The sequence below is a fragment of the Cuculus canorus genome, chromosome 20 (genome assembly GCF_017976375.1).
Source record: "Cuculus canorus isolate bCucCan1 chromosome 20, bCucCan1.pri, whole genome shotgun sequence".
Classification (NCBI taxonomy): Eukaryota; Metazoa; Chordata; class Aves; order Cuculiformes; family Cuculidae; genus Cuculus; species Cuculus canorus.
This window is the reverse complement of record NC_071420.1, coordinates 5,081,815-5,109,300: the sequence shown is the minus strand read 5'-3', so window position 1 is coordinate 5,109,300 and position 27,486 is coordinate 5,081,815. Positions and strand designations below refer to the sequence as shown.

At 43.2% G+C, this 27,486-nt stretch overlaps 1 protein-coding gene across 4 annotated transcripts in view; it reads left to right on the top strand.

Moving 5' to 3' along the window:
- The first annotated feature begins 11,689 nt into the window (after positions 1-11,689).
- Positions 11,690-27,486, top strand: part of FOXN1 (forkhead box N1) — a 40,959-nt gene continuing 25,162 nt past the window's right edge. For 2 of the 4 annotated variants that reach the window (XM_054085423.1, XM_054085426.1), the window contains exon 1: positions 11,690-11,815. The gene's annotated coding sequence lies outside the window, so the exon portion shown is untranslated. Of the gene's footprint in view, positions 11,816-11,871; positions 12,061-27,486 lie in introns of those variants that run through there. The other 2 variants (XM_054085424.1, XM_054085425.1) reach the window with 2 other exon arrangements.

Genomic DNA, 27,486 nt, shown 5'->3' with positions numbered 1-27,486 from the left:
TTATATGGTATCTATCTCGATAAAGCATCAGTCATGACTGCTTTTAGATGGTGCTGTACTCAAAATATTAACTATGATCAATTAAAACATCAAAACTTCAGGTTAGCATTGAGGTTCTCTTGGCAACCCAGAAGCAGTACAACAATATCCTCATTTCCCTTGGTCTCTGTGCAGCCTACGAGAAGCAGAGCAACCCTGAGACCTAGGGTCCCCCATTCTTCGGAAAGGAATGGAAAGCCCTAGGACATCACTTTCATTAATTCTGCTGATTACAGAGCCTCTCACTTCTTTCCATAAATCGAAAGAAGTGGTCAGAGCTTCCCGTGAAACTAATGTCCGTATTAATGTGGAATTGCACAACGGCAGATGAGCAAGTTGTGTGCAAAAGCAGAAGGGGACTGTGGTCCGGGAACCCTTCGCCGCTACGGCGCCAGCGTTCCTGGTTGCCTGTCAAGGGGGTTTTAGTGAGTAGGTTTGATTCTAGGGCAGTTGTAGTGACTGCAACGGGAAAGTCACTTTTCCCTTTTCGCTGTAGGACTCTCCTGATGAGACTTGCCAGAAAAATTCAAAGGGATTCTCTTTTATTCGAGATGTCTGTCACCTGCAGGGAGTTTGGATTTTCCTCCTTCTTCTTACCTCTGGCAATATCATTCCTGCTCCATGAAACATGCAATCATAAATCACTTGTCTACGTTGAAGATAACACAGTTGTACAATGTGAGCTTCCTCACACCTGTGCTGTTTTGCTTCTCCTTAGACTTAAGCAAGTGATGTTAGAATCACATTCATTAAGGTTGGAAAAGACCTTTAAGCTTATCCAGTCCAACTGTCAGCCCAACCACACCGTGCCTGCTGAACCACGTCCTGACGGCCGCGTCTACGTGGGTTTTGAACACTTCCAGGGATGGAGACTCCCCCGCTGCCCTCGGCAGCTTCTGCCAGGGCTTCACCACTCTTTCAGTAAAGAAATTTTTCCTAATATCCCATCTAAACCTTTGCCTGGCACAATTTGAGGCCGGTGTTGTGGTATCGAGAGCTACAACTTGTACTGAAGCTAGAGCAGTCTCGGAAGACACTACCAATCCAGTGTGAAATGATTTCTGTATCTCCTTCGGTGCTACATCTTTATTCAGGCAACACCAAAAATAGGAACATCATCAGAATTTGTCCAGTCTTTCAGAGCTTGGACTGCTCGATGTAACTTGAAAGCTTAGGGATGGAAGCAGAGTGGTTTTTCCGGTAATTAGTGGTGAAAGCTGATGACTGCAGCCAACTCTACAGTCTTGGAGAGCCACAGCAGAAAGATCCATGCGTGGCACAGGAAAAATCAACTCCAATTCCATGCTCGCCCATTATCTCTTCATTGAAGGTGCTCTGAACAGAGTGGTGTGTGGATAAGACACAAATAAACTCTTGAAATGCTTTCAGAGAAGACTGAAGCGTGGCTGCCAGAGGGGCTGCTCCTGTTTGCCATCCGGGCTCCAGAGACCAAAGCCTTTCTCAGCGGTGAACACAGGGCGTGTGGAAGTGCAGGAGTTCAAATGGTGCATTTCTGCGTTTTGGCAGAGACACTAGAAGGAAAAAAAAAAAAAACCAACCCAAACATGCAGCTTATTAGCCTAGAAGAAAAATCTTCGGTGTGTTTACACGGTAACCGCACACCTGTATCTCAAAGGTATGAGACAATTGATGGGGAAAGGGGAGGGGACTGACATCCATCCTTTCCTCGGCACCAGGTGCACTCAGGTATGTAATATCTTTCCAGCCACTCTTTTGAATCGGTGCCACTTTTGGCCTCCTGTACCTGCCAAACAGCCCCTGCAGGGAGCGGCTCCAAAACCTGCCCATGCTCTCCGCTCCAGCAGGAGCGGCTCTCACCCGGAGCCCCGGTGGGTGCACACCTAAGGCAGCCAAATCCGAAGCCATTCCAGCACAGCTGCAGCTCCTCCAAGTCACAAAAAGACAAACCCCACTAAATCCTTGTACTAAACACTTGTATAGATTCATTTGCCTTAGCGGACACAACATTTACTCTCCTCTTGCTGCCAATTTACACTTCATTTTTATAGGACATAAACGTGGCATTGAGGAAACTTCTTATCTTGTCACAGTGCAGCCACGTCATGAAAGATCAGAGTCGGGGACAGAGCTGGACAAGACTGCCCCCTCTCCTTGAAATAAAGTGTAGTACTGTAATATCCAGAAGGATTAACTGTAACTAACATCAAAGTCTGGTTCTCCTGAATATGATGAGATATTACTGGGCAAATGGTGAAGAAGCAAAGAGGGGTTTATATATATATAAAATATATATATATAAAATGATATGTATTATATATATAATATATATAAAATGATATATATGATATATTATTATAATATATATAAAATGATATATATGATATATTATTATAATATATATAAAATGCTATATATGATATATTATATAAAATATATAAAATGATATATATAATGATATATTATATATAATATATATAAAATGATATATATAATGATATATGTAAATAATGATATAAATAATGATATATACATTAAGATTAACGATAAACTATAAATAATGACATATATATAAAGATATATTAAACCCACAATTTTTTCTTTTTACAAGGCCAATTTCCTTTGTATCATGAGAACGACCGAAAAACACACTCCGTGTTTGTTGAGATTGCAAACAGAGGCATAATAACAACATAGCTTCTATCACAATATTTATCCCCTGAGACCAAACATACTGCTGGCCATGAAAGATGCCAATTTACTTCCAAGCTCTGTTCCTTTTGAATTAACTCATTTACTAACAGCGTGACATGAAATTCTTCAGTTTTTACTGAAGCAGAAGAAGCGATGTGAAACTGTTTTAATAAAGAACGGTTCGCCACACGATATGCGATAAAGCAAAGGCATGACATGCCTCATCAACTGCTCTGGGCAGATAGTGCTGGGTGGAACTGGGCTGTGCTGCTCCGAAGGGATGGGATGGTGTTGCGTTAGTCCGGACTGGAATGCAGACAGCATGGCTGTCACCTTTATTTCTTGAATCTGGCTGCGTGCAACCCCACAAACCAGGGAGAGCAAAGTCTCTGCGTTTAGGAGCCGAGATCTTCATCGGGAATGGGCTATTTGGTATTCTTCGGTGGTGATTAACATGAACACTGACTTAGAGTTTATACAGTCATAGAACGGTTTGGGTTGGAGGGGACCTCAAAGCCCATCCAGTTCCACCCCGTGCCGTGCACAGGGACACCTCCCACTGGATCAGGGGCTCCAAGAACCATCCAACCTGTCCGGGAACGCCTCCACGTTATAAACATGACGAGGCTTTAACTTACACCACAAGCAGAATAGCAAATATTTAGACCTTGAGAAGGAGGGGGAGAGACCTTCCTATCCAACTTCGGCAGCCAAAACGCTCTAATTGCAATTAGTCCGACAACAAGAGTCAGTATATTTCAGCTTAAGATTTCAAACCAGCCAGGTGCCCTATAGACTGTGTTAGCGCAAAGAATTATCGAGCCCTTACTAGAGCAGAATGCCTGCGTTTGCTTTATATGCTCCTCGGGTTGTTTTTTGCCATGAAAAAAGTACCTACATCTTCGGCTGTTGTAAAAATATCGTGCATGGCACCACCTGCCAGACTAATAACAATAATTAGAAATGTAATAAACTGTTCATTGGCAAGGTAACAAATTGTCTTATCCTTTGAAAGTCACACTGGCCCCAGGCAATTCCTCACAGACTGATGTCACAAGAGCCCGAGCAAAAAGCACACTGTGCAAAAACAGAGAGGGGAAAAAAGAAAGAAAGAAAAACACCGGCAAAGAGATGGGCAAACAACGTGGAGGAGCTGCAGTGGATTCTCATTTTGGTGAGCAAACCATCAAAACTGACTTAAGAGTGACTCTGAAGGTGACACAGTCCTATTGCTTCCCACGAACCCTTTCAGACTGGAGTGTTTGGAGAATCACATGGACTCCTAACACTCGCTTAAGGAGTTTTTAACTGAATTCAGACTGAAAACTTCACTTGCAATCGCTTTCTTTTTATGCACCTTCATTCTTTTAATCTTTTATGCAACCATCTTCCAAAACATCATTTGTACTGAATACGTTCTACGGGGGTTACTCTGAATCGTATACCTCACGCAGCTCATTTAAAATCTGGCAATTTGAGATCAATATTTCTTTCTCCCTGAAGCTCTCTAAGTGCTGAAGCAACCTCAGTTCTTCTGCCAGACAGGAATTAATGACCTGTTCAGGGTTTTTACCCCCATTATAACTTTCCATTTGAACACTGCTTGTTTTCTAAGAGAGTGTTTAAAGTCATTCTCAGCGATGAAAATGTGGGTTCGTATTTTCATGACCTTACAAGTGTTTATGCCCCTTCTTGCATGCAATAGCTCTGAAAATCCATTTTCCATTTCTGAAATGTGAAAGCCCTCCAGAAAGCTGTGAACGTAATATATTTTCTTCAGCCACTGCCCTTCATCATCCATCTCCTGGAATACACGCAGGCGTTTAGGAGGACACAGTTACCAGTTCCACGCTTACAGAGAACTGAAGAGAAGAAAATCAAGTCGTAAATGCTGCATAAGCACTTCTTTCCTAGGCTTCTGATGATTTCACAGTCCCAGTAAGTCATCTAGGAGGGGCCCAGGCCGGGCAGCAGCCTGCTTTTGTTCTTTGCTTTGTACTAAGAAGGGAGGGACATTGCTGAGGTACAACACTTTGAGTATTTATATGATTCATTCCTTCTTTCATTGAATCATTTTCTAGTTTCTAAGATAATGCCGCTGGGATGATTTCAGCTGCTGTTTGCGGAAGCAAAAGATTTGATGTTTTCCACTATTGTGTGTGAAGATAAAGATGAAGACGAAGGGAGGATTGCCCAAGAGAGATGTGAAAAGGTTTCGGACAGGATGGTGGAAGCCTCTTTCGTGTAGTTCTGATTACTGACCTGACAGCACTAAAGTCTGGCATATAGGAGTTAGGAAGGTCAGCTCAGAGCCCTGACCAACAGCCAGGCAGAGATCCATACCCTTCCTGCTCAATGCACTATGTCTTTCCCCAAATCCAAGCAATGCCTCAGACTGGATCTAATAATTCATCCCAGGCTGCATTCACACTATAATTGCTCAGGAAAAGCCAAGTATACTAGTCGTTATGAATGTCCCATGTAAACTCTTCCCACTTTTCTTTATGTTTCAAAATCAACACAATAATATCTGGTAGAACTTGAGGTAACACCTCGTCGGGGTGATATTAAGCCGCTTTGCCTATAAATACTGCAGATATAACCATAAAAGAGCTCATAAGAGACTCATATTTCAAGAACTCAATTTAGGTCGTGTTCCTAAACCAGTTTTTCTGCAATACAAGTCTATTAAACCCTGTTTATACATCTGTATTTCACATATTGTTGGTGTGTTTTGGGAAGCTGAGGCAAACGTTTCCCCTGAAGTCTATGACAGTGGAGAAACGCTAAAAGGGCGTGCATGTATTGGCACCAGCCGCTTATGGAGAGCTGGAGTTGGGAACATCCAGGCATGCTCCAAGAAAGGAAGAGGACAGACCAGTTGTACTGGTTGTTAGACATGGTTAAGGGGCTGAAAAAAAACAAAACCCCATCATCCAAACCAACACACACACACACACACGCTTCTGCCAAGGCAGTTATAAGAAGCTAATCATGTGCTAGCCTAAGCCTCTGGCAGGAGTAAAACACTGTTAGCTGTCTTCTAGTTAGCTAAATATTAATCATCCTATTTGGAACCAATCATGTCGCTAACCGGTTAGAAACTTGGTTAAAGGTTGGGGCACCGAGGTGGGCTTGTTTATCTCTTGCTGCGCTATTCCTAAGCTTCTACAGAAAACGTGCTGAGCAAGGCGACTCCAAAAGCAATATTCCAGGTGTCAGCAAACCCGTAAGTTATTTGAAAGGAATGGAGGAGGTTCTGCAAGCTGGGAAGCGCAGCAGAGGCTGAAGGCACTCCGCTGTTCTGAGAGGTCCTCAAACAATTCAGAAGCGCTTCTCTTCGGCTGTTGTGAAGGAGTGGTGCAAGAACACGATGCATTTCAGCTTGGGTTGCAGAGCTAACAGTTAAATCGCTAAAATTCTTCATCTGTACCACAAAGCAACATCGAGTCATTCACAAACAAATGTTGTTTCTAAGCTCTGTCACAGTTCCAGGAAAGGGCACGGCATGTTCACGATAGAAGGGCAGCGAGGAGGAACAGAGCAGATAATAGCCCCAGAGCTAAAAGATGTGCAGTTTGGGGTTAATCAACGCCTTGGAAAACATCTTGCAGCTTGAAATAAATGGAAAATAAAGAGAGCAGGCAGCAAGCCTTAAAAGCAATGGTATGAAGTAATGTATGAGTGATCATTTCGTTGCTTATGCCTTAGTGCTAAGTGGCCAAACCTGCATAACATTCAAAATCCTGAATGTGACGGGATTGGCTTTGCAAGACTCATATGGTTCAAAGGCCTCACTTGGAGCTCCACATGTTCTTGAAGCTCCCACAGCCCCTCGGGGCCTTTAAACCTGAATGCAGGAGCATTCTCCTTTGAGTCTCCTGTGGTCTGACCTTTAGAAAGTCCTATTTAGATAGAGAAGTTTGAGGTGGCTAGACAGATATCGGCCAACTGCTCTTTTCTCTCAAATATCGGTACCAAAGTTTCCAGTATCAAGAGGCTCAATTAAAGACTTCCAGGACTTGAGCATTTGTCTTCTGACATCGGCCATGCTCTTCTACATTCTTAATGATGACAGAGAATACATTCATCACGTTATTGGGCGCTGGAAGCTGGTGTAAAGGAGATTTTGTCCTCATTATTGTCACGTCACCAAAACTCCACCAATAACCTCATTCTGCACAACTCCGGGATGTTAGACAAAGCCTGGCAGCCAAAACTGAAGAAGCCATAAGACGAAACAAACAAAGACAGCCTGCCAAGCTACCACTTATCCAGCAGCTTCAGGCTAGGAAAGCTTTCTCTGTTAACCCCATAACAATAAAAAATGGGAAGAAAATCACCAAAGACTCTTCCTGAAATGCAATGTCAACAGAAAAGAGAAAGTCGAGAGAACGCTGCCAGCTCTTCGCAAATTACCTTCTGTGAGAAGAAAAGGAGGTTTATGCTACATGACACGATGTTTCAGCCTGGTTCTGAGGTCTGAAACTTCGTGGATATACAGTGATCAGCTCCAAGGAAAAACAATCATTCCTCCTCTAGGACAGGAGAAAGGTGAAGCCACCCCGGAATGAATCAGGGTCCTGACCATGACACCGGAGAGTTATAAGGCACAAATAACCAAGCACAGGAGAAAATAAACCTGTGAGGAGAATCAGAGATCATTACTCCATTAGCCTAATGTCTGTCTTAAATTAATTATCTCACTCTTATATTAAAAGTTGCATCCTAAGAGCAACCTTGTCAAAAAAGCAAACCAAACCCCATCGCGAGATAACACAATGACTGAAACACGTGTCTCGATCACCTACCTGGATTTCACCTAGAGCAGAAAGGCACAGAATCAAGTCTAACACCACGTCCTGAGCTCATCCTCATTTCTAAAGGAACAAAACAATAACAGCTTACAGTTGCTGTCACATTGCTACAGATGCTTTATAGGCAACACTAAATCACCGGTCAGGAAATGATATTTCAGGTGTAATGATGGTTCTTCGTATTTTAATTTAAGATTAAACAATTAGCAAACAGAAAGTTCTGCAAATGCCAACAAAAGAGCATCTTATGGGTGTGCCAGATTTGGAGGCTATAATTCAGGTGTCCCCTGCGAATTTTATCCTTCAGCCTCCCAACCGAATACTGCGACTCGCAACTCCTCTGAGCTGCAACAACAGGGCAAAAGACGGATATATTCTGTCAAAAGAAGAGACAAAGAGAATGAAACTGTCTTAAATACATCGAACGCTGAAGTAGATAAATTCAGTGTACCAATGTGTTTTTCTAGACACTTTAAACTACCAGGTGAATGCACTTGGAATTATTTCTCAGGGACAAAAATGGACTGAAGTGTATGTAGGTTAAACCAAGGTGTGTATTCCCTAAGGATATCTCAGAAGATAAAAAGCAAGCCCTGACTACTATTTAAAGGCAGCAGAGCAGACGGTTAAGTTACACCCAGGTGTGTCTACTCTCAGGTGATCCCAAGGGAGAGATGCTGGGCCACTTTTCCTACTTAATGGTGGCAGAATAGCTGGTTAGATTACGTCCCAAGTCATTTTGTAGGCTCATCATCCAAATGTTAGGATAGAAAAATTGTAAGCCTGTAAAGCTATTTATGATAACAAATACTGCTGCCATCACTGCATAATAAAATATAAACAAGGTATTAAAAATAAGCAATTACCCCGCTAAAAAAAATTAAATAAGACTATTTTATCAAAGGAATAAATTTATGTTCTGGTCAGGTACAAAATGAAGCGAGTTCACAGGGAGATCTCCTGATTGACAAAATTGCAGATCAGCAAGACCATTCTTGTTGATTTTAAATAGCAAGAGGGGTTTATAATGAGGTCAACAGTGGTGTTCTGTGTAAGGGAGCCCACATTTTATGTTAAAAATGGCCAGATGTTCTGGACTGCATACGAACTGTCACACGCACCTTATCCATCACTGGTTCTCTGCTTTGAAAAGCATTAGCCAGTCCAGAAAAAAAAACGTTTGAGACAAGGATCAAACTGTGGAAAATAAGAAGATAATATTTTTCCAACTTCTGTTATAAAACAACCTCATATACCCAAACGTGGCACTGCAGGAAAGAGATTATTGAAGGAAACAGATATGGAAGCAGGTTCTTGAGCCACTCGTTCTGCACAGCTCACAAAGACTCCGTGCGGCGCTGCCTACGTAGAAGCGCTAAACATCACTGTCCCTTTAGGAACCCTCAATGGGCAGCTGAGCCCTCGTAAAAGGGGAGAGGAGCCCTTTAAACCTGCCGGCTTTCCTACTTCAATCCACAGCCTCAGTCAGACAGCGCTGGGTTGGTACCACTGATTTGCACTTTGAATGCTTTGATGGCTGCAATTAATTTTTTCCTCCCCAAAAAAACTGAAAGATCACATCTGAGAACAGAATTTAACAGTTCAAGACGGTTGCCGGCACACTAAATAAACACCTCAGTCTTTCAATAAATGTTCAGACCAAGAACAGACCTAAAGTGAACTCATTACAGTGCTCCAGTCTGGGTCTGACAAAACCGAGTTTGTTCTGCTGTTGGCCTCTTGGTGTCTTCTCTGCTTGTGGCACAGGGCTCCATCTCCTGAAGACTGAGAGTTGGGGTTGTTCAGCCTGGAGAAGAGAAGGCTCCAGGGAGACCTTAGAGCAGCTTCCAGGACTGAAAGGGGCTCCAGGAAAGCTGGGGAGATATCAAGGAGTGCAGGGACAGGATGAGGGGAATGGTTTTGAGCTGAAAGAGGTGAGACTGAGATGAGATCTTAGGAAGAAATGTTCTTCTGTGAGAGTGGGGAGGCCCTGGCCCAGGTTGCCCAGAGCAGTGGTGGCTGCTCCATCCCTGGAGGTGTCCAAGGCCAGGTTGGATGGGGCTTGAAGCCCCTGGTCCAGTGGAAGGTGTCCCTGCCCAATGCAGGGGGTGGAACTGGATGGGATTTGACATCCCTTCCAACCCAAACCATTCTATGATCAAACTGTTCTAGTTTAACGAAACTCTTTTAGTCAATTATAAGATAGCTGTGAAGGGGGGAAAAAAACCCACTAACTTTGAATTCTACAGCACTATTTTGCCAGTCAGAAGGAGGAACACTTCAAAGCAGCACAGCTGGGTGGGCTGTGCTCCTCCTGCCCGCAAAAGTGGATGTTGCTACGAGGCTGTGTACACACTGGTGAGGAGCAGGAGAAGTCTGCAGCAAATACTGACATCCCCCTTTCCTCTAGGTATTTCCTCCTGGTAGTTATCCCAGGAAAAACGAGATAATGCTTGCCAGGCAGTGGTTCACTTTCATTTAGGATCTTATCTCTGCACTGCAATCGACCTGTGACGCCAGCTCGAGTAAACACACCCAACAGGTTAATGTTGAACCAGCTAACTTAGGTACCAATAACTACAAAGCTGCAGCAATCGGGGTTTCAAGGAAGGCTGCAAAGCCCACTGTGGAGTCGGGGTTAATAATCAGGCCATTACCCGGCTTTGTTCTGGGCTGGCGTAGTTCGTTACTAAAGTAAAACCATCTCACATTTGTCTCTCAGCCATCAGAGTAAGAATCATAAATTAAGGGTAGCGCAGACTTTATGAATAATTAACATGTCAAGCGTAGCCCAAATCATCCCAGAATCTTCCCTGTAACCCTGAGGAGCACCAAATCTGAAAGCCCTTGGAAAGGACAAATAATAACCTAGCGCTATCTTCAGGATCTTCCAGATGGGAAAGAGCGCATCCACCAACATTCCATGCCCACTATCTCGACAAGATCCAGCAGATAAATTGACAGTCTTGATTTCTAGTATCGGAAGTTCCTGATAGATCTAATAAGAGCAAACTAGCAAACTCTAGATAGGAAATAATTCACCACAGGTAAAAATAGGGCTTTCCTTCCACCAGTTCTAATTATTACAACACGCGGATGCTGTGGTAGGTCACTTTCTATCACAAATCTGTGCGATGTACTCTGCAACAGGAATCACACAACCATTTCATGAACTTAACACGAACGTAAATGCATCTTCCAAAGCAAAGTGTGTGTTTTTATCAAAGTTTCAAGACCTCCTTCACTATCTCACCATAATCACAGCAGATAAATATGGGTGTACCTATACAATAACCTGGGGGCCGCAAAGATGTTTCTGCTGTTTTGTGGAATGACGATAATTATATTTAGCAGTCATTCAAGGCTTTTCATCTTCAAAGCACTTTACAAACATTAATTAATCCTCACAACACCCTATGAGGTAGGTAAGTATTATTACAGTAGGTGTGATCAGGTTTGTGTAGGGGACTGTAGAGTGTGCACAAAGCCAGGTAAGGCTGAAATACATATTCCTGCCATTGCACATTTAAATTCATACTCCACTCTACATATTTGCACGCAAAACCCAGACCTCTGCACATAAATATACACACACACACATGCCCACACAAATGCGTACACTCCTCCAATCTGGTTTTGTTGTTATGACTGTGCTAAGGCGCTCTATTCTGGGGAGCGAATATTACTTCGAGGCTACCAGTCTTGCAGTGTTCTTCTTGCGTTTAGACGGTGCAACGTGTTTTGACGTTCTATGGTGGAGCCACAGGTCCTTTCCATGAAGAGTTCAGACTGTACAAACGTAAGAAAGGCGCCTGTTGCTGTTGGCTGAATCCTTTCTGATAGTATGGCAAAATCCGTGCCAGGAAAGAGCGTTTTTAATAACCACAGGTGGATAATGAGTTTGCAAAACACAGTAACAGATGGGTGTTTTAAATCAAAAGAAAAACAGAGAGGTTGAGAGGGAGCACTCTCTCTCCAGACAGTTAGAGCTCAGTACCTGCCCAACTTCTCTGAAGAATTACCAAGAGAACAAGGAAAAAAAAAAAAACCTGCAGCTTAGTCATATTTGTATTCTTATTAAATGCAGGACTGCCCGAGGCAAACAAGAGCTGATATCATAATTATTGGCTTGCCTAGCCAGTTGCCTTCTCTCACCTGATGTAAGATCAGATCTTTCCAGCCTTTGGAGGCTCTGTACCGCTGAGCCTCCACTCTCTCTGCAGGGCTGTTTGAATGACCTAATCCTGTCCCGGAGCAGCAGCACGCCGTTTTGCTTCAGTAAAAAGGTAAGAGGAAACCTCTGACAACTTCATATAGCTTTTTAGAATTCAACCGTGAAAGCCAAACGGAAGGGGGAGCAGAACTCTTTTTGCCTTGGCTCATCTATTTAATCTGAAGTCCCCGAGGCTGACTTTGAAGAACTTCAAGCTGAGGGAAGGGGAAGGTCAGCACCTACATCCCATTCCTCGGCAACTCCTATAGGTATTTATCGAGTGAAGAGCAGCAAGAGAAGGAGCCAAGAAGACACCAGGTAAGATTATAGATCCATTGGGCGATTACCGGGAGAAGTGAAGGCTGTGGGTGATTTCCCAAAGGAGAAAAAAAATAGCTTTTCTTGTCGCGGGTGCGTAACAGCTTAACCTAAGCTACTTTCTGTTCCATGGTTACAAAGCTGGAAGGGCTCACCATTACCTGAAAAAGAGATAATTAAATGACAGAAAGACAAACCAAGGAAAGTGAAGTGGGAAGCCTGTCTGACAGTTTAGAGATTTATTTCAAAATTTCCAATGGCGAATCAAAAGCTCGGGGTGTTCTGTTTGGGAATCGAGTTTGGTTTTACTATGGCCTCTTTTGCAAATCTCTTCCTTTTGCCTCGTGTGTTTTGTAGTGGTAGATGAGAGCTACTTTTAGACTTTACATTGAATGGTGAGCGGTGACATCCTGAGAGGAGCTGGGATGTGCCGACTGCAGGAACGACTGCATTTGAGCACAGCAAATTGATACTTGTTTCTTATTTCTTTATACACGCAGGATGCGTATCACTTTATTTCTCTTCTTAGTTTCAGACTGTTAGATTTCCAGCAAGAAAGGGACTGTTTGTGCTACAAACAATAATTATCAAACCTATAAATAACTGCTAGCCACCATTCACTCTTGGCCCTCCTGCAGATTCACCGGACAGCCGATTAAATCTTAGGGAATTGGAGTTATAGAATAATAGAATCATGGAATGGCTTTATTCTAGAGTTGGTTTTGTTTGGTTTATTGGGTTCATATGTTTTTAACGTGACTGCTGATAGGAGCTGGGTTGAACTGGATGATTTTAGTGCTGAAAATGTATGTATTTTGTTCATAGATAATTATGAGCATAGAAGAACAAAAAATATTTAATATCTAGAACGAGTGTTTCTTAAGAGGTAAAGGACGGTGTACTTTGCTTTCAGCCAGGTGATGTACTGTGTTATCTATGCAGCGAAGAAAATACACACTAAAGTGCATTGCTCACCCTGCATCCCAGGGTGGGGAGATGAATGTGGGGAGAAGTAGTATTAATGTAAACTAAATAAGGGGCTCTATCCTGGTAATTTGAGCTCCTACACTCTGCCCCAAGTGTTAAAACATGGTGTGAGAAAGGACTAGGCTGTACACGAGCGCAGATACTCGTGTAACATCGTTGTGTTCCTAGATATAACTGGAGCCATGTGCTAGTTACCAAGATACGATTCAGTCGAGTATTCCAGGGACTAAATGGAATTATCTACATGTCGCTGTGACAAGTGTAACATAGGAACCTGCCAGGAATGCGGGGACACTTGCCATTCCTGCAAAACACTGAGCAGAAAGCATAGAAAGAGGGACACCCACATGAAGCGATGTCTTTCTGACCCATTCCTTGTGATAACAGACTTTTTCTTCTCAAGGAGAATAGCTTGTTGCTGAGATACAGGTTTTGAAGGGGATAATAAGACAGACACACAACCCCCCCGGAGAATGTGCTGTGTCCTCTTAGAGCATCTGTGTTGTAAAAACAGAAATAAAAAGAAAACATAATTGTTTAGGATTCCTGGACACTAAACATTAACCGCAACAACAACGTTCTAATCTTTTTGACCACAAACTCCAGAAATTTAGCGCAAGAAGCTGTGCCATGCCGAGCTACTTTCAGTCATTAAATCGCTCCCATAACCTTGCTTCAAGGGCTGTTATACGATCGAGGACTGGGAGACAGCGATGCGGCCTCCAAAAAAAATCCAAAACAGCAATTCCCAAGTCCTGCAAAAACATATTTATAATTGATTCACATTAGAACCCAAAGGAGCCTTTAATTACAGCCCCAAGAGACCACAGCTAGAGATAAAGCCAGAAACTCTGCAGTAATCCATGCAATATAATTTAAAAGGCATAAAATACCAAAAAAAAAAAACAAAACCAGAAAACAAAACAAACTTTACCCCATTACGCGTTTAGCCTTTAAAAGGTAGGGACTCAAAGCGCTGAAGAATGTATAATGAAGAATTTTTACATGTACGACTCTGTCCTGCTTATAAACCCAATAATTACAGATGCAAAATATTCCAGCAGGTTATGCCTCACTCATACAGAAACTTTGGAACCTGTCTTTTCCGACAGCGTTCGTTGGAAAGTAAGGAAAAGTGTTATTTTGGACGTGGCATAACTGAAGCAGCACGTGGTAGGTCAGTGTCTATGAGCCGTGGAAATAATAACGGAGATAACTCCCAAGCTGATAGGATTTATTCTTTCTGACCATGTCCTCGGCCGTTACTCAGAAAACCTGAGCTTTAGCAGTTGGGTCAAACACTCCTGCACCTCAAAAATCATAAGCCCAAAAGACAAAGCGATTAATTACAGAGATTGTATTTCTTGCTTAATCTGCACTAAGAAAATCCTCTTCTCACACGTCTGTGAGTGTGGTCAGTGTCACGGCTTTCCGAGGCCACTCTTCGTTTAGGGAGGATTTGAAAGCAAGGTGGCCGTTCTCAGAAGCTACGCAAGGTTGAAGGAGACTGGAATATCCTGAGTAGGAGCCCAATTCTGCTGTAGGAAGCAGAGTCGGGAGGTGCTGCTCTTCCACCCAAGTCATCATGGCATCAATGGCCCAGCATGGTGCTACCGACAGGATACTGCTTATGCCAAGGACTAAAAGCAAAGTCTTGGCCAATTCTAGTTATCAGACACTGCCACTTTCAATAAGATTAGGAAAATAATTAGCCTTTCTCCCACATTTCAAATATAAACTAAAGTTGTTCCCTCGTAATCATAGCCAGCTCCTTGCTCCTTCCCTCACCGACTCCTCATCCCATAGATAGAGATCCTGAGGTTTTGTTGATTTGTTTCTAAATCGATGAAGTGCTGTACAACACAGCCCATTTTTGGCTCCCCTCTTGTACAACTAAGTCTCTCGGTCACACATGAGATACCGGTGGTTTCTTCTACGATGCTGAGAAAGCAGAGACCCCTCACTATAACCCAGCACGGTGGGTTTGCCAGCTTCTTGCAACCCCCTCGTCCCGAATAGCCACTGTTCTTCCTTCAAATTAACACTTAAAAGAGCCACATACGCCAAACAACTGTGACAGAATATCATAGAATGACAGAATTATGGAATCATGGAATAGGTTGGGTTGGAAGGGATCTCAAAGCCCATCCAGTTCCACCTGCAGGGACACCTCCCCTCTGCATCAGGCGGCTCGAGACTTTCAGAGGTCTTCACAAAGTTACTTTTTGCATTGTACAAACAAAACAATAACGTGAAATATTATTAGAAGCATTTATCCTAAATTCCCTAACATTTTCAAAATGAAACCTGCATTCTTTGCTCCCTGTTAAATGCTGCCGAGCACTGCAGGGAGCTGCTAAACGTGTGGTTAGCAAAGTGATCCCTGCACAGCCTTTACAAATCTCAGCCGTGTCTTTTGAGGCTCAGTAAATATATGTAAAATCATTTGAAGATGTTTGGATGAGACAGGGCTACTGCAATCCAGAGCATTATTATCATTCTGTTGGTGAAGTGCTCAGAAATGAATGAAGCATAGAGGGTGAGGTTCCATCAGAGTCATGTAATGAAGCTAAACATGCTGTCATTTTAACCCAATTTGTTTCCCTCTGTACTGCTGCCTCACCAGTTTGTTAGAGCCTCTCAAAGGAGCTCATCTAGTGTCAGCTTACAACTTCCACACCTAGCCCGTACTTTACTCCTGGAATGGGTAGGTATCCCTGCCCTGCAAACACTTAACTGCTGGTTCAACAGACCTGCCAGGACAGGTCCCTGCAACATTCCCCTCTGTGGGCAAATGGTAGGATGCCAGAAATATTAGACAGGAACCTGTTCTCCCAGGAATGTAAGTAATTCATAGAAGGAAATAATTTACTATTTTCCCAGCTGGAATAATTAAACAGCCAGGGATTGTCCTCCCAAGCTGCAGAGATGAAGAAAGAACAAGAGGAGAAAAAAAAAGACTTGACATGTCCTTCAATATAAATTCTCTCCCAGCCTAAACAACCTTAATTCTGTCAACCTTTAGTCTCTCGGCCCCTGCCCATTTGCATTCTTCTCCCATGGACTCCAAACTGGAGTTCCCAGAAAAGGAACTGGACTCCAAACTGGAGTCCATTGTTTCAAACACAGTGAGCAAACCTGGACGCAAACCTCCAGCTGATATTTTACCAACACCGAGAGGAGTTAACTTCACCAGTCTCAGTGAATACACTTCTGGAATCACCTTAGACCTGCTAGCACATCTTTTTTCGTTGTGGCACCATGTGGCTGAAGTAGGTTCATTTAGTAACCCATTAAAACTCTGAGATCTTTTTATGCAGAACTGCTACCCAATCCCTCATTCTCATTCGCTGTCTGCAGGGTTTATTATTCCTACCTAGATAGTGAACTTAGTCATTATTGAACTGCATTTTACTCCCTTCAGATCATTTTTTCCCCAACTCCTTTTAAATATTAATCCTCTAAATGCCTATGCAAACCCTTCCATCTTCACACTGGCTCCAGATTTGAATAGTGTTCCTCTCTGGTCTATCACACAAGTCATTAGTGAAAATACCAACTAGTGTCAGGCTCTCGAAGAAATCCACTCCAAATACCCTTTTATTCTGACAACAGTCAATAACTACTCCTGATGCTCTACCACACCCAACTTTACTTCCCCTCTACTAGAGTTTTATCTAATATAGATTTTCTTAGTTTGCTTATGAGAACGTCACGGGAGACAGCGTAGAAGCCTCACCAATGCCAAGCTGTTATTTACACCTTCTTCTCTTCTTGTAAGATCACTACACAGGAAAACTACACTAGGAGGATAATTCCTGCTTAGCAAATTCATAATGGTTGGACTCGATGATCCAATGGGTCCTTTCCAACCTTGTGATTCTGTGATTCTGTAATGGCTTTTACTTTCGACCCCTTTCCCTTAGTTTGTTGGTTTGGTTGTTTAATTTTGTTCTTTTCTGGGAACTGAAGTTCAACCTGTAATTCCCTCAGACTTCCTAGTTTCCAGACAGGAACTCCTTTTAGTCTTCTGATACGGCACTCACAGCAAATTCTCAGAGCCAAAGACCTGCAGCTCCGTAGTGACTGCAGCTGAGTCTCCAAGTTCGCTCGATGGGAATTAATTGAGGCCACTGGACCTTAAGACGTCAAAAAGCCTCAGCCCTGTCCTCTGGGAGCTGAGAACGTATTCTTCAGTGTACGAGATCAGAGGCGGACATTAATATTCCCGAATTTCTCATACTCTGACTTGGCATTGCCCCGTTAGTTTTCCATTGTGCTTTAAGGTCGCTAATTAATGTTTGCCCTACTTTTCCACCCAGGAATAGATTTGGGCTGGGTTTTTTTTTTCCTTTGAAATGCAGAGCGTCTGGAGAACACCTGATCTACCCTATGGGTTTGGGGTCAGCTTTGTGATAGCTCAGTTCTCGTTTGGTAACACATGTTGTCTGACATCCTTTAGAGGAACCTTTCAAAGCACTTGGGACTTGCATACCTCGCCCAGAGAAACTGTGGTTGCTCCATCCCTGGAGGTGTCCAAGGCCAGGTTGGATGGGGCTTGGAGCCGCTGATCCAGTGGGAGGCTGGATGGGTTTTGAGGTCCCTTCCAACCCAAACCGCTCCATGAATCTATAACACCAGGACCAACATTTTCAAGAGTAACCAATTAATGCAAGGTCCTCTGTTTGGGACAGTCTGCACATCATCTTCTGAGGTGCTGAGGGAAAACACTAGTTAGATAAATATATGGAAGTTTACAATCTATGGGTATATATCAGCTCGATACACACTGTATAATTCCTGCACTTGTACAGAAAAACTCTTTGTCCCACAGAATTTTCATCCAATGATTAAAACTCCCTAGAAGTCTAGGAAAAGCTTCCCATGTTTCTGTCCATTCTCGCATAGGTGAGAGTGCCCTGCAGCCTATTTGCATGCATCGGCTAGCAGTGGTTTTCAGCAGACAAACTTAACAGCCAGAAACAAAAACGTGGCACCGCATAATTCAGTCGTGCCTGTTCTTTTCTCCTCCCTGGCTCTATAAAAATAGACCAGGGGACTGTTTTCAACAGGGAAAATCAGCGAGATTTCTCTGTGCATCCATGTGTATCAAAGGGACACAAAGCAGGTGATGGTTCCTTATTGAAAGCTTCCACAGAAAAGATGATTTTAAAATATATATTCAAAATAGGAAAAGATGAGGTATACACAAATAGAAGATTTTCCCACATATAAAGACGCTGTTAAGCTAACAGATTTGGGAAGGAATAACGAAGTAAAGTGAAAGATAAAATGAAAATGTGGAAACTAGAAATACACATATAATGAAACAGAAGGAATTTTGTACCAGTTAAACTGAATTTAACTATTTGGATAATCAAATCTTATCATCGTGGAATTCTGAAAAATAAGCGTATGATGGATCTAGGATACTTGCTTCTGTCTTTAGACACTCTAAGAATGAGGTTTCCACCTTCATTTCAGAACTACCAGTGCACAAATATGCGTTCTTGCCAAAATAAAAATTGTGATTCTTGTGTATTCAGTATTCCAGCAGCACAGAGCACCTCAAAAAAACCTTAAGATACACCCAGGATCACAATAGCAGCAGTGGTAATTGGCAATAATTAACTCAGAAAGTGAGAAGGAAAGGAATACTTTATAGAAAACCAAATAAAGAGAACTCAGATGAAGAATTCCTTTGCCCTAGAGGCTTTCTATTTCCCTGACAGAAGAAACTACGCACGTGCTTTTTTCTTCTTTGCTATTTTAGAATCATAGAATGGTTTGGGGGTTGGAAGAGACCTTAAAGCCCATCCAGTTCCAACCCCTCTGCCATGGGCAGGGACACCTCCCACTGGATCTGGTTGCTTCAAGGCCCATCCAACCCGGCCTTGAACACCTCCAGGGATGGAACAGCCACCACTGCTCTGGGCAACCTGGGCCAGGGCCTCCCCACCCTCATGGTGAAGAAATTCCTCCTTATGTCCAGTCTAAATCTGCCCCCTCCAGTTTATACCCATTGCCCCTCCTCCTATCGCTACAAGCCTTCGTAAATAGTCCCTCCTCAGCTTTCTTGTAGCCTTTTCAGCTACTGGAAGGTCCTGCTGATATCCCTCTCCCTGCTTTAATAGAGGAGCCCTAGCATCGAGCAAGGGAAGCTGGAGCAGATGGTCCTGAGGTGCCTCCCAGCCTCAGCTTTCCTGTGACTTTGAACCCATTTTTGCTGAAAAGACCTTGATATGAAACCCAGGCGCTTTATAGCTCTGCTCTACAGACCCCCCAAGCACAGGGAAGAGGGGTCTTCGGTCATAGCATGGGGTCTGCCACAAGAAGCCACCACCACCACCACTAAACAAGCTGCCAAAGAAATGAAAGGATGAGGTTGCTTCCAGCAGCTAACTGGCCACTTCAGCAGAAAGAATAACTGAAGCTGACAAAAGCTTCCTATAGAGAAATCCGTCCCACGCAGCCTCCGATAAAACTACTCCCAAACACAAATCTCCTTGACCATAAAACACCATTCATAACCGATTGCTACCATAATATAAAATCCTGGATTCCGCTGGAAAAAAAAAACAACTGAGGGCAGAAATATGTGACTGCAAACAAAAAAAAAGACTAAAATACAACAGGTTAATTAATTTCAAGACATTCTTTTATGAATAAATATCTAGGGTCTCCAAGCAGGATGGTCTTTATTCACAAGCTTTTTTCCCTTGCTGATGTTTTTGCATTCTGCTGAAGTCTGTAACACCATGTTCTGTTCTCGTATCGCAGTCTATAGGCTCCCAACATACCATAATAACACAAGTTTAGTCCTATACTTAGTTAGCCACTCTGAAAAAAACCCAACACTGAAATGACTGAAAAATTATTAATCATAGAGGACTTCAAGACGAAGGAAGACATTGAGCTGTTGCTGTTATCGATGTCGATAAAGATCTGTGGGGTTTCTATAATATACAAAGACATTTTAATATACTAATCCTCCTTTTGCTCCCGAAATCACTATTCTGAGGGCAGAGTTAATAATGCAAAACTGTATTTCTCGTCCCTTAATGAATATTCGTTATCAGCTGGGCTTTAAGCTTTGGAAACAAACACCTATAAAAAGTTTAATTTGCATTATTTCTTATGTATAAGAAAACAGAATGGGTTTTGTAATCTGTTTAGTTTTACATCTCTCTCTTTAATGTGGTAATCCCCTTAGAGTGGTTAATTATGTTTTATGGATCACTGAAATTTAATATTTTAAGAGAAGAACCGAGCATACTTCCAGCCTTTTTACATCTGTCTGCTCCCAAAAATGTAAGGTTCCATATTTATTAAGGAGTTAATTTTTCACGCTAAGAAATGAATGGATAAAATCCATGTTAGAGAGGGCGTGAGCCTCCCGGGAAGCATCTCTAGAGCTTCATGAGCTGCAAGATGGTGTGTGCGCATCAAATGCAACACAACAGGGGAAAAATGCAGGACTCTAAAGAAAAATTCCACCTTTTCCTTGCTTGTGATTTCCCTCTCTCTTAAGAATCCGTCAACAGCGTTGTGTATGTGGGTTTAATTCAATCCACTGCTGGAGTGATGCTTCCTCAGTGAAAACAGAGACTGTTTATTCAGGCTGTTGATTGCAAAACTGTTTCTGCACACCCAGTTTTGGGATGTTTGCTGTTTCTGTGAAATGCCTTTCCTTTACTTCAAAAGGTACTATTACCTCATGTTTTGTGGTGAAGAGAATGTCTATTTTCTAAAGTCATTGGGGCTTTCTTATAAGTGAGAGGTGAGGAACACCACTCGCTTGGTAATAGAATGCAATTTTTCCTTAAAAAGCCATAAACTTCACATTTTCTAATTTTTGTGGTTTATTTAATCGAGTTTTAAGTATTTTTTTTTTAAACACTCGGGGTTAGATATTTTCATTAACCATAATTTGGGACAGAAAGAATGAGAGGTACATGATTTGTCTCAGTTATCAACAGAGCAGACACTTGCCCTGAAAGGATGAACTCAGCAGATGGACAGAAACACAAACAGATGGAATTCAGAATTGGTTAAGAAACAGCAGAAAGTAGATCATAGAATCTTTTGAGTATGAAGGGACATTAAAGCCCATCCAGTTCCAACCCCTGCCATGGGCAGGGACACCTCCCACTGGATCAGGGGCTCCAAGCCCCGTCCAACCTGGTCTTGAACACCTCCAGGGATGGGGCAGCCACCACTGCTCTGGGCAACCTGGGCCAGGGCCTCCCCACTCTCATAGTGAGGAAATCCTCCTTATGTCCAGTTTAAATCTGCCCCTCTCCAGTTTATACCCATTCCCCCTCGTCCTATCACCACCAGCCTTTGTAAACAGTCCCTCTCCAGCTTTCTTGTAGCCCTTTCAGGTACTGGAGGTCTCTATAAGGTCTCCTCAGAGCCTTCTCTTCTCCAGATTGTGTTATTTTGAATACATAGATAGTTCTTGAAAGAGATTCTCTATTGCAACGTTCATTAAAAAAGTGGAAACGTGGAAAAAAACCACTCTCATGCAGCTCTGCAACTTCCTGAAAGGAGATTGATGCAAGGCGGGTGTTGGTCTCTTCTGCCAAGTAAGAAGAAATAGGACCAGAGGAAATGGCCTCAAGTTGTGCCAGGGGAGGTTTAGATTGGATATTGGGAAAAATTTCTTTACTGGAAGAGTGGTGAAGCCCTGGCAGAGGCTGCCCAGGGCGGTGTTGGAGTCCCCATCCCTCGATGGGTTTCAAAAAGCATATAGATATGGCATTTGGGGACATGGTTTAGTCGGCACGGTGGGGTTGGGCTGGCAGTTGGACTGGATGAACAGAGAGGGCTTTTCCAACCTTAGTGATTCCATGATTCTAATGGTTTAATAGAATGCTTTTGAGAGGTAAGCCCTCCAGAGCAGCACTTCATCCCCCAAAGAGGACACATAGTTGTGCATTTCCTTTTCAGTGGTTTTGCTGAGCACAGGGATCATTCTCTCCTGCTCAGTCAGGTAATGGCTAAAAAAAAATTGGCTCTTGCCACCTCCTGGTTCACCAGGCAGAAGAGTTCATCCTAGATGAATAAATCCCATTATTTTGCCTAAATTTTCTGTCAAGCATTTAAGCCACGCTGCCTTGAACAATGTGCTTTTAAACAACCAATGAAGAGAACCGGGGAAAGAAACAGTTTTGCTCTTCTTTTAGGAGAAATGGTTTTCCCAAAGCTTGAAGAATTTTCCCAAAAGAGTTAAAATACTGTAAGATGAAGAATTCAATAAAATCAGCTTAAAAATCAAATAGCTGTTCCTGAGACTTTTGCTTTTAGCAGTAAGGAAGCAGTGTTTACAAAACTGAACCAGACTCCAGGAATAAATTAGGGAAGAGGTGGGCGTAAGAGAGGAGGGAGGGCTTGGGAAGAGCGAGGGGGTGAAAGGGAAGAGCAATCACAGGGCACTTTGCAGTGAGCAGAGAGAAGGTTGAGGAGTGAACGGGCGTTGGTGCAGCTTTGTCTGTCCGCTATGGCCCTATTTAGAGACTCCTGTGCTGGTCTTATATCTCATAGCTGTAAATAGGGATGGGGTTGGCTGTGCCTATTCTCTCATAGTTTCCCTCATTCTCAGATCTTTTTTTCCCCCCAAGGAATTTCCTTTGTATTTACATTAACAGCAGACATTGGGTTTTCCGAGGATTACAAAGAATAAACATGCTCCTTCCTGGGAAGTTTAGTGCCTTTCATGCACTACTTCTTGTTCTGTTCACTGTATTAGACTCATTTTTCCTTCACCCTCCCCCAAAGCCCTTTTAGTCTCCCTAATTCCAAGTCCTTGTATCCCATCTTGTTCTCAGCAGTTATTCCTTCCTGAAGGATTAAAATATTTGTATGGCACTCATTTTTGCACAATAATGTCAGGCCAGATTGTCTCAGAAGGTTCTTTAATCTCCAAACTGGCCCTCATTTATTCTTCAGCCTGTCTGCCTCTTGCTCCTCCTGCTATTCCAAAGAATATTCCAATTCCTCCTGCTTTAAATTACAAAACTTAATTCCCAGCTTGATGCTGGGGTATGAACGACTTTAATTTCGGGGGCAGGGAGGGAAGAGCGTGGGGATAATCAGGCATTTACCTTTCTATTTCATTGCCCTTGAGTTTTTTCTCTCCCCTTTTCCGTAACTAGAGTGCTTGCTCCTGTAGGCAGGGAGCTGGATCCCTCTGGAGATACATTAGCCACTATGTCCCAAGGAACAAGGGATAGGATGAGAGGAAATGGCCTCAAGTTGTGCCAGGGGAGATTTAGATTGGATATTAGGAAAAATATCCTTACTGACAGAGTGGTGAATCCCTGGCAGAGGCTGCCCAGGGCAGTGGGGGAGTCCCCATCCCTGGAGGGGTTCAAAAAACGTGCAGAGGAGGCACTTCAGGACATGGTTTGTTGGGCAGACTGGGGTTGAGCTGACGGTTGGGCTGGATGATCCGAGAGATCTTTTCCAATCTTAATGATTTTGTGATTCTACACTGCAGAGAATTCATGGCATCAAAACCAAAACGCCCTGATTTTGTATAAAATGGAGTGCAATGCAACGCACACAATACTGGAAAACACCCATCCTGGGTGAAACCGCAGGCCCACCTATGCTAGGATCATATTCCAGCTATGAACAAGACTAAATGCCTGGTGAAAATCATAGAAACAGCAAAGACTTTACAAGTTACAGACTTCTTAAGTTAGCACTGGTGTCTGTCTAATAAGCCACAATGGGTTTTCCTTTCCACAAGCTGCCCAACCATCCCTTGAATTCATACAAGTTTTGATGCCTCCAGCGTGCTGCAGTAAGGGCTTGCACAGCTCTACCACGCTCTGCTTGAGGAATCACCTCAGCTAAGCTGATAGTTTGCAACCTCCTTCCTGCTAGGCTCATCTGGTGGTCCACAGCTGCTGAATTAGAAGGCGCCCTTCAATGCCTGCTCGCCCTCTCCATGCCCCTTAGACCTCTTCCATTCTTTCACCATCACCAATCATGGCTTTCCAGGCCAAAACCCACTTACTCCTTCCTCCTATGGAAGCTGGTCCATACTTTTGGTCAGACTTGCAGCGCTTTCCTCATCCTTTCCCGCACAAACTTAACTTTGAGTTAGGAAGAACCAGAACTGCACACTGTTCAAGATAGAAACGCATCATGGTTTTTCACCACGGAAAAACTGTTTGTTCTGTTTTTTCCTCACAATTCTTTACCTTTGACTTGACTTTTGTGGTTGCTATTATCACTGAGCTGATGTATTCATAGAACAATTCATCTTTCCTGAGTTTTATTGGCCAGCTAAAAGGCAGTCAGAATTGCTTTTTAGCGTGCAACGTTTTTGTGCTTCTCTTTAGGGTTACCTATAAGGTTGAAAGCCCCATCCCTGAACCTCACAAGACCCTTTTGCTGTTCTTCCCACCTGAGCTTCATCACAACTATTCAGACTAACAGTATCATATGCAAATTTTGCCATGGTGTTTTCATCCCTTTTTCCAGGTCAATTAAGCAACACAAACACTCAGCAGACTCCCGACAGATCACCCCCGGCACCAGTGACCTCCTTCCTTGCAAAAAAATCCATCATTCACCTTTATGTTTCGTTTTCTATCTTTTAACCAAATATTTATCCACCCAAAGACCTTTTCTTTGGAGAGTAAGGATTTCAGTAAATATTCAGTAGCCCAGGTTGGATGGGGCTTAGAGCAACCAGATCCAGCGGGAGGTGTCCCTGCCTATGGCAGTGGGATTGGAACTGGATGGGCTTTAAGGTCCTTTCCAACCCAAACCATTCTATGATATGATTTTGTTTAGTTCCTTTAAAATCTTTTGATAAGGCGTCTCGTCAAAAGCTCTTTCAGGTAACTCAAACAAATTATCATCCCAGCTTCTCTAGTTACCGGTTTGAAACGCTTTAACACGCGAAATAGTATTGACAAGTGCATGTACAAAACCAAAACTCAGGCTCTGTGGACAGAAAGGCCAACGCTAGAACAGGAAGGTAGGTTACCTTCTGAGAAATATAAGCCATTCTCCATTACCTGTCCTTCCATCTTTCCTACTTTACATGCAACATTTTTCATGCATGCCTAGGAATAGGTGTCAGCAGAATACATCACCCCAGATCAGCTGGGCTTCTGCGAGCTACCTGCATGAGTTACTAGTTGCTAGGTGGATGCTGAAAGGTCTTTGATCTTCAGAGGCCAAAGTAGGAGCTCGAGTCTTGGGGTTTTTTTGTTTTTTCTTTTCAAAGGTTTCCCCAGAAACCAAATGCTTGAACTAGTGCTGCAATACTTCTGACTGCATACAGGTTCTTTTTTTCTCCTGAAAGTCCTAAAGGCCAGTGTAAACCAGACTGCATAGCCCAGACTGAACATATGAAACAAGTACAAACCGCAGCTTGCACTGATTCATAGGATCACAGAACAATTTGGGTTGGAAGAGACCTTAAAGCCCATCCAGTTCCAACGTCTTGCCATGGGCAGGGACACCTCCCACTGGATCAGGTTGTTCAGAACCTCATCTCACCTGGCCTTTAACACCTCCAGGGATGAGACAGCCACCACTGCTCTGTTGTTCATTTTTATCCAATGTAAAACTACCATCAACTGTTCCAATGAAAACTGTAACTTGCAGCAGCTTCGTCTGCTAACATTAAAAACTCAAAACAGGTGATAACAGCTGAAATTCCTCTTTGTACAGTTTTGGAGTCTCCATCCCTGGAGGCATTCAAAAACCATGTGGCCATGGCGTTTTGGTCTAGTAGGCATGGTAGGTTTAGGCTCACGGTTGGACTGGATGAGCTTAGAGGTCTTCCCCAACCTCAATGATTCTATGTGTAGCGTAGTCAGACACTTCCAAAGCAAAAACTCCAATCCCACCTCAGTTCAGTAGCTCCTGAACTCAGTTCTCCATGTCTCTGCTGCTTCTCCGGTCAACACCATTGCTCGGTGAATCAGTCATTCAAAAGTCTTTTAACATACCCAGCTTACGACTGTGCAAATAAGATTCCCAAATCCATTCCTCAGATCAAATAAAGGTAATTACAGAGCTTATTGTGGGCGATTCCCAGTGGGAGGGTGGGAGTGGCCACGGGTGGGGCTGCAAGGTGAATCCTGTACATGCACAACAGAGAAAATGGGAATGTACCACACCCATCATAAAACATGCTGCCACAGCCAGCAACAGAAACCATTAGGGTGGATCATCATACACACCTTCTCATAAAGACAGAAAGATGGCATGAGATCCCAGGATGAACTCTCAAGTCACAGGGAGATGAGTGTGACTCACCGAGAGAGAAAAGGAACGTAGAACAAATTAGGAGGCAACTAAAGGATCTATGCCATGTGCCCCCCACGTTTCCCCTGCCCGGTTGTCCCCAAGAGGCATTAACAGGACACACCGTATCGCACGCAGCCCTCAAGCTATCAATAGGTAATTCATGGGAAGAGCTTACTATTAATCACCTTTATTACACCAGCACATAGGAAGTAAGGAGCAGGGCCACAACAAGTTGTGTACAGACCAACCGACAACTCCTGACCCACGTTACCTATTACATCATGCTGTGGCTCTCAGGTTTTTTGAGACAGTAATCAATCCCATCTCTTAGCACTTGTCTTCAAAGCCAACTGACATTTACCTTTCAATTAAAATTTAATGGTGAACTCTTAAAAGAAAAAAAAGATCTTACAGGAAATATTGTGGATGGCCCATAGGCCACTTTGGAACCCAAGCAGTGGAACAGCCATAGCAGAAGGGAAAGAGAGGCAGAGGAATAGCAAAAGAATTAATAATCGTGGAATAGTTTGAGTTGGAAGGGACCTTAAAGATTATCCAGTTCCAACCCCCTGAGATGGGCAGGGACACCTCCCACTGGATCAGGCCACCCAAGGCCCCATTAAAACTGGCCTTGAACATCTCCAGGGATGGGGCAGCCACAATTTCCCTGGGCAACCTGTTCTCGTGGCTCACCACCCTCACAGTGAGGAACAAAGCTAGAGAAAAAAGTAAAGTGACACAGACTCTCATTGCAGGAGAGGAAAGGAAAGAGGAGGAGACAACCTACATAACGATAGGAGAAAGGGACACAAAAGGAACACAAGGTTATGTGAAACAGGGCTGTGAAAAGGTGAAGCGCAGATGCAGGGACTGTGAGGAACATCTGGAGAAGAGCAAAGTGATGATTCCCTAGTATTTCTCCTAGCTCTTAGCACCCTGCAGGTCAAGAATTTGAGCCAGAGAAGGGATTTCTATCTACTATTCAATGTTATGGCTGGAGTTGCTTTATCTTCCCTTCATCCTATGATTTATTTATAAGTGATAAGGTTGCAGTGACAGCTCTGCTGTACTTGTTGCATCTATGCCTTGCCACTGCCTGGATCCACCACAGATTTGCTCTGCGTTCAGCACAAAGAATTCAGTTACTTGCTATGATCA